The sequence below is a fragment of the Penaeus monodon genome, chromosome 8 (genome assembly GCF_015228065.2).
Source record: "Penaeus monodon isolate SGIC_2016 chromosome 8, NSTDA_Pmon_1, whole genome shotgun sequence".
In the NCBI taxonomy this organism is placed as follows: Eukaryota; Metazoa; Arthropoda; class Malacostraca; order Decapoda; family Penaeidae; genus Penaeus; species Penaeus monodon.
In genome coordinates this window covers 51,871,502-51,878,690 of record NC_051393.1, presented here as the reverse complement: position 1 = coordinate 51,878,690, position 7,189 = coordinate 51,871,502, and positions in this window count along the sequence as shown.

Below are 7,189 nucleotides of genomic sequence, written 5' to 3'. Positions count from 1 at the left end.
ATGATCCATCCATCCGCTGATCGGACTGCAGTCATCTGTGAGGAGGGCTTAGAGCTCAGTTTTCTCAGGGCTTGGTAGGCAGGGCGAAGGTCATTTACCAAAAAATGGCCTTCGATCTCCTTAGCAAGATTCCTGATGAACTGTCCATTGTCCCTTCTCAGCAGTGTCTCCGAGCTCTACGCACCATGGAACGACGCAAGACTTGATTCCCATTCAGCTAAGCCTTGCGATACACTTCAGTGGCCTCTAATGTCTCCAGGGAGATGGAATTCTGCCTTGCCCTCGGGCGTACGCCAATGGACTCCCGAACTGTTTCGAGTGCTATTTGCTTGAATAACTCCCACAGAGCAACTGGGTCCGTCAGGTTGAGTTCTGTGAATCGGTCAGAGACTGCCATGGTGAACCCACGGGCACACTCCTCCTCCCTTAGTCTGTCCAGGTGAAACACCTTAGGGTAGCCACTGGAGGGATGGGGAGTTTTGAAGTGGACCCACAGGGTAGCCACAACCAGCCTATGGTCAGTGCCACAGAACTCGGCACTCTGGTAAACCCTGCAGTTCTGGAGGATCCTCCATCACGTGCTAACAAGGATGTGGTTGATCTTCTTGGCCACTGTACCCGTATCGCTGTACCAAGTCCAGCGATGCAGATTGGAGTGCTGGTACCAGGAGCCAGAGATCCTCATTTTCTGGGACCTAGCAAAGTCCCGGAGAAGGAGACTATTCTCGCTGCTGGGATCAGCTCCCGAGCCATGAGGGCCGACCGACATCTCGTAGCAAGCTCGTTCACAGCCGGATACCACATTGAAGTCACCCAGAACAATATGAATATCTTGAAAGGGGGCAATCATCTGCCACAGATGCGAGTTTGGCGTAGAACGCCTCTTTCACATCAATTTTATATACATCGGTAGGAGCGTATACAGCAATAAGAGACATGAAGCCAAAAGCATGCTTCAGTCTCAATGCCATAATACGCTCCTCAACCGGTGTCACCTCAACTACCGAGGGCCGAAGTCGACTGGAGATGGCTATGGCTACACTCTGGAGGTGGTGACCAACGCTGCGGCCCGACCAGTAGTAGGTGTACCCACCTCCCCCGAGCCACCCCATTACCCCAGGGTGGCTAGGGGGCAGGAGTTGGTATGGAGCCAGAGCGTGTCCACACGCCGGTGGGCCATAGCTCCATACCTCTGGGGCCATCCTGCGTCGCTCGAGATCCCCCACAGATTTAGCCTGGCCACGCAAGGTGCCCCAATACCCATGGGTGGCCGGGAGGCACTGCAGAAGTCTTATGATGGAGAGGCTGTGACCTGGCAGGGAGACTTATGCGAAAGCTGCTCCCTTTTTCCGCACTGAGCTAGCCAGGGGTGGAAGCTGCAAGCGAGAAGGCATGCAGCACTTAACACTATCTATGTCCACACATCGCTTCACATCACCATGCGCGTGAAGCACCCACCACTCATACACACCACACACACACACACACACACACAACACAACACACACATACAGCGTGATATATGTATATATTGTATATATCATGTATGATATGTATATATATATGCATCATATAACCTATCCATATACCCATATAAGCATATAGTATATATAATATACAATATATATAATATATATATATATATAATATGCATGAATATAATACTATATATATAAATATATACATATATATATATATAAATATACATAATCTTAATATACCATATATACTATAATAATATACACATACAACACACACGGGGGCCGCGTGGCCGACATGGTTAGAGCGTCGACTCAAGACTGTCACGACGGCAATCTAAGTTCAGGTTCGAGTCACGGCGGCGCTATGTTTCCGTTATAGGCAAACTTCACTCGATTGACCATACATACCACTGAGTGCCAACCAGCCCTAAGTCAGTGCTGTCCCAGCCGATATAAATATATGACAATATATACCTAAAAAGCTTAAACTCACTATCTCCGTATAAAGGAACTGGGGACCTCTACACGTACTCACTCAAGAGCATCACAACATGAAAACTAACAATTAAGTATCATGTTGTGACCACGGCGGCTCAGACATGAACCTACCGTTAAAAAAAAAAACAGACACACACACAGACACACACACACACGCACACACACACATATATATATGTATATATACACACATGTACACATCTCTTTATACTTGCGTGTCTGAACAAAGAGCAAATATTTCACATGCCTCAGCCGTGTCGCAAGTCTAGCAGAATTTATTGCCTTAATTCGAAAGATAGAATTTTGTATCTGTCTATATATCTATTTATCTATCTACCTAATTTGTAGATAAAAAAGTTATAGACAGACAAACATTTCAAAAGAAAGAGGAAAAAAATCAGAGAAAAAGGGGAGAGAGAGAGGAGAGGGGGAGAGAGAGAAGAGAGAGAGAGGTGAGAGAGAAGAGAGAGAGAGAGGGAGTGAGAGAGAGAGAGAGTGAGGGAAAAAGAGAGGAGAGAGTGAGAGAGAGAGAGAGGGAGAGAGAAGGGAGAGAGAGAGAAAGAGCGGGGGGATGGGGGGAAGGGGGAGAGAGAGAGAAGGTAAAAGAATGAGAGAGAAGTGAGAGAGAGAAGAGAAAAGGGGGAGGGAAGAGAAAAGGGGGGAGAGGAGGGGGGGGAAAAGGGGAGAGAGAGGAGAAAGGGGAGGAGAGGGAGAGAGGAGAGCGAGGGGGAGGGAAGGAGAGAGAGAGAGAGAGAGAGAGAGAGGAGAGGAGAGAGAGAGAGAAGAGGAGAGAGAGGAGAGAGAGAGAGAAGGAGAAAGGGGAGGGAGAGAAGGGAGAGAGAAGAGAGAGAGAGAGGAGAGATGAGAGGGGAGAGAAGAGAGAGAGTAGAGAGAGGAGAGAGAGGAGAAGAGAGAGAGAGAGAGAGAGTGAGAGAGAAAGTGAGAGAGAGTGAGAGAAAGAGAGAGAGAGAGAGAGGGGTAGAGAGAGTGAGAGAGTGGGTGAAAGAAGAGAGAGAGAGAGAGAGAGAGAGAGAGAGAGAGAGAGGAGGGGAGAGAGATGAGAGAGAGAGAGATTTAGAGAGAGAGAGAGAGAGAGAGAGAGAGAGAGAGAGAGAGAGGAGAGAGAAAAGGGGGAGAGAGAGAGTGAGAGAGGTGGGGAGAGAGAGAGAGAGAGGAGAAAAGAGAGAAGGACGAGAGAAGGAGAGAGAGGAGAGAGGAGGGGAAGAGAGAGGAGAGAGAGAGAGAAGAGATAGATAGTTAGATAGATAGAGATTGATAGATTGATAGATAGATAGATAGATAGAGGGGGAGGGGAGATTGATAGATGAGAGAGAGAGAGAGAGAGAGAGAGAGAGAGAGAGAGAGAGAGAGAGAGAGAGAGAGAGAGAGAGGTAAAGGGAGATAAGGAGAGATAAATAGATATATAGATAGATTGGTAAATAGATAGATAGACAGATAGACAGATAGATAGATAGACAGATAGATAGAGAGAGTGAGTGAGAGAGTATAGGATGTGGATAGTTCTATTTCTGTTACAGGATGTGGATAATTCTATTTCTGTTACCAGTGGACCATGTGGCTGGTTACCACGCGGATCCAAAGTCCCAAATAAGAACTACCCGCTCAGCGAGGGCGGAGGTCATAATTGATATCTCACCTCGTTTGACCGAGAGTTCGTGCGAAGGAACCGACGCGGTAAGGTCAGCTTCGCCCTCCCTCCGGGCAGCTGACTGCCACCGCGACCCAGCATACACCCATAACTAGACACGTCTCGTGTGTTCTTATACTGCGTGTGCCAACTCTTAGGAATAAAGAGTGAAAGCCTTTAACAAGTATGATTATCCCTCTGTTCACCATTGTACTAAGGATGTACTAAGAACCACCCGCTCAGCGAGAGCGGAGGTCACATTTTATATCTGACCTCGTTTGACCGAGAGTTCGTGCTAAGCTACCACCGCGCTAAGGTCAGCCCTCGCCTCCCTCCGGGTGGGCTGACCGTGACCTCCGGGCGGCCCGATTATAACTAGACATGTCTCGTGTGTTTTATACTGCGTGGTATCAACTCTCAGAAATAAAGAGTCAACCGTTAACAAGTATAACTACCTCGTTCACATTGTACTAGGATGATAGCTTTTACAGTGTAGCAGCGAGGGCTTGCTCTTGGATGAACAGGACACACACCCAAAAAAATCGCTGCCACTAGGAAAAGAGTGAAACCAAAAAAATAAGTAACGTTGACCTTCTATTTTGTCTGACCCCATAGCGATGGAAGCCTGTTTTATTGACTCGGTTACGAGAGTGTGCTAAGCAGCAGGCAGGTCCCACATTCTCCACCTGCAGATCGCATCCGGCGACCCGATTATAACTAGCATTCCGGTAGTAATTTATTCGTGTATCACTTCAGATAAGTAAGAGTAGTCTATAATACCTCTGTACCATTGCAAGGTAGCTTTACTATCGGTAGCAGCATGCCGTGACCTTGGCAGCAACACGGAACACGAGTATAACTCCGCTGCGTAGTAGCATGTCGAATAAAAGCGAAAAAGTAAGTACAGTTGAGAGCATTTGATCATGACCTTTCACTTGGTAAGCAGGGTCGTGATAAGGTAATGAGCAAATGCGGAGTCTCACTAGGTGCACTAGAGATCGTCGACGGAGTATGTGAAAAAACGGATGGACGTTGATAATATACATGGATTATAGAGTGAAGAGGTTATATGGTGGGTAGAAGAGAAGAGAGGACAGGAGGGAAGGAGAGTAAAGACAGGAGCGAGTGAAGGAAGAAGGGAGAAGTTGAAGAGAGAGAGATCGAGAGTTAAACAGAGGGATTGAGAGAGTAGCGAAGCGGAAGTAGACTGTGCATTGGAGAGAGAGGAAATGGGATGAGAGAGAAGAAGGTATGGGAGAACAAGGCAGAGAGAGAGGAGAGAGAGAAGAGTGGGAGAGAGGGGAAGGGGGAGGAGAGGAGGAGGAGAGAGAAGGATGGAGGGAAGAGAGAGAGATTGGAGAGGGAGAGGGAGAGAGAGAAAGAGGAGAAGGAGTGAGTGAGAGAGAGAGAGAGAGAGAGAGAGAGAGAGAGAGAGAGAGAGAGAGAGTGAGGGAGAGAGAGAGAGGAGAGAGAGAGAGAAGGAAGAGAGAGAGAGAGAGAGAGAGAGAGAGAGAGAGAGAGAGAGAGAGAGAGAGAGAGAGAGAGAGAGAGAGAGAGAGAGAGAGAGAGAGAGAGAGAGAGAGAGAGAGAAAACACATAAACTCCCTTCCCTGGTGCATGACAAATCTCTGAATAGGCCTACCATTTCTGAAAACGGAGGGGAGGAGGAGTGGGTGTATCGTGCTATATATAAACCACCAGGAAACACAAACGGCAATAACAGACAATGACAATAAGTTTCTTTTTCGATTTTTCTTTTCATAATATACATAGAGGATTGTCAGGTATGTGACAGCACCTTCAGCCGTTTTCTTTACCTTTAGGTGAAGATGGGAACTGTATTTTGGAAGGGGGAACTATCCGAGACCGAGGAGTGCTTCTTTAAATGTATTTACGCGAAAAAATAATCATTATAAAATTAATGAATAAATAGATAACACACACATACATACCAGAGAAATCTGGAATATTTTTTTTCGTTTTCTGAAAATATAAAGAAACTGTAAAGATATAGAGAAAATAAAGAAAGAAAATACACACATATTTCAGAAAATTACCGCAGATTCGAACACGTCCCAAACGTCCCAAACCTTTGGCAGTTGTATCCGAACAGAAGAATTTCGTTAATCTGGCACCACTGTACACATGTCCATCTGGCAACGCTGTACACATGTCCATCATGTGGAGCTTCTGTATCAATAATATTAGTATTGTATTAACTGTATCACTGCATTTAATTTGTATTTTATTCTCTTTTAATTTAATTTGTATTTATTCTTTTCGCTAGTGAGTAAACACACACACACACACACATACAAACACACACACACACACACACGCATACACACACACACACACAAATATATATATATATATATATATATATATATATATATATATATATATATATATATATATACACTGTGAAATGCGTGCCTAAGTAGTCTTATTCTGTAATACTGTACGATGCCACTATGTATGTAAAGAGAAGAGCCATTGTAATTAATGGAAGAAAGTGTTTTGACTTCGACTTTGTGGGATCCAAACAGGTGCACGATAGGAGTGTGGGGGGGAGAGGGGGGAGAGCCAATGGAGAACCCCCTCCCCCCCGCACCCTATGTTCGGGTGCGGAGGGGGGGGGGGGGGATAAAACGTTCGCTCTGTGCGCCTACATGATCGAGGGAGCTGAAGCGCCTTTGAACCGGCAGCGGCGTTGTAAATATGCTCCCGGTAAGGGCCGTGGCGATAGTCATCATAGCCATCTCTAACAGGCTTCACAGTTACTCCGGCCTTGATAATGAAGCTTGCAGTTGAGGTGAAGGTAGGTGTCCTGCGCAGTTGTCCCCGGAAGGATATTCGCTTTGTCCTGGGTGACTTCAATTCTGGTTGTGATCAGCTGGCTGTGAGATGTTTGTAGGTTCTCATGGGTTGGGTGCTGATGTTATCAGAGAACCAGCTCTCTCTCTCTCTCTCTTTCTCTCTCTTTTTCTCTTTATTTTCATTCTCACTCATTCTCTCTCTCTCTCTTCTCTCTCTTTCTTTTCATTCTCTCTCTCTCTCTCTCTCTCTCTCTCTCTCTCTCTCTCTCTCTCTCTCTCTCTCTCTCTCTCTCTCTCTCTCTCTCTTTCTCTTGCTCTCTCTCTCTTGCTCTCTCTCTCTTTCTTTCCCTCCCTTCCCCCCCTCTCTCTCTCTCTCTCTCTCTCTCTCTCTCTCTCTCTCTTCTCTCTCTTTCTTCTTCTTCTCTCTCTCTCTCTCTCTTTCTCTCTTCCCCCTTCCCTCCCCCTGTCCATCTCTCACTCTCTCATCCCTCCCTCTCCCTCTTTGTTGGGGATATTCTCATCTATCACCCAAAGAGTATAACATCACCTCATATCTCACCTTTAGTCATAAGATATGCGCCTCGTTATCTCCCATCCTCGTTTGCCAAAGGAATCACGAAATCTTAGATTGTAGGGTTTGTAGAGATGTGGTCGCTTCTGTTCTTTTATTGTTGCTCAGCCAAGAGGGGCTTGCTTGCATCGGTGCTAGGGCATCCATTTAACGAAGCAAGGGAGTATAGACT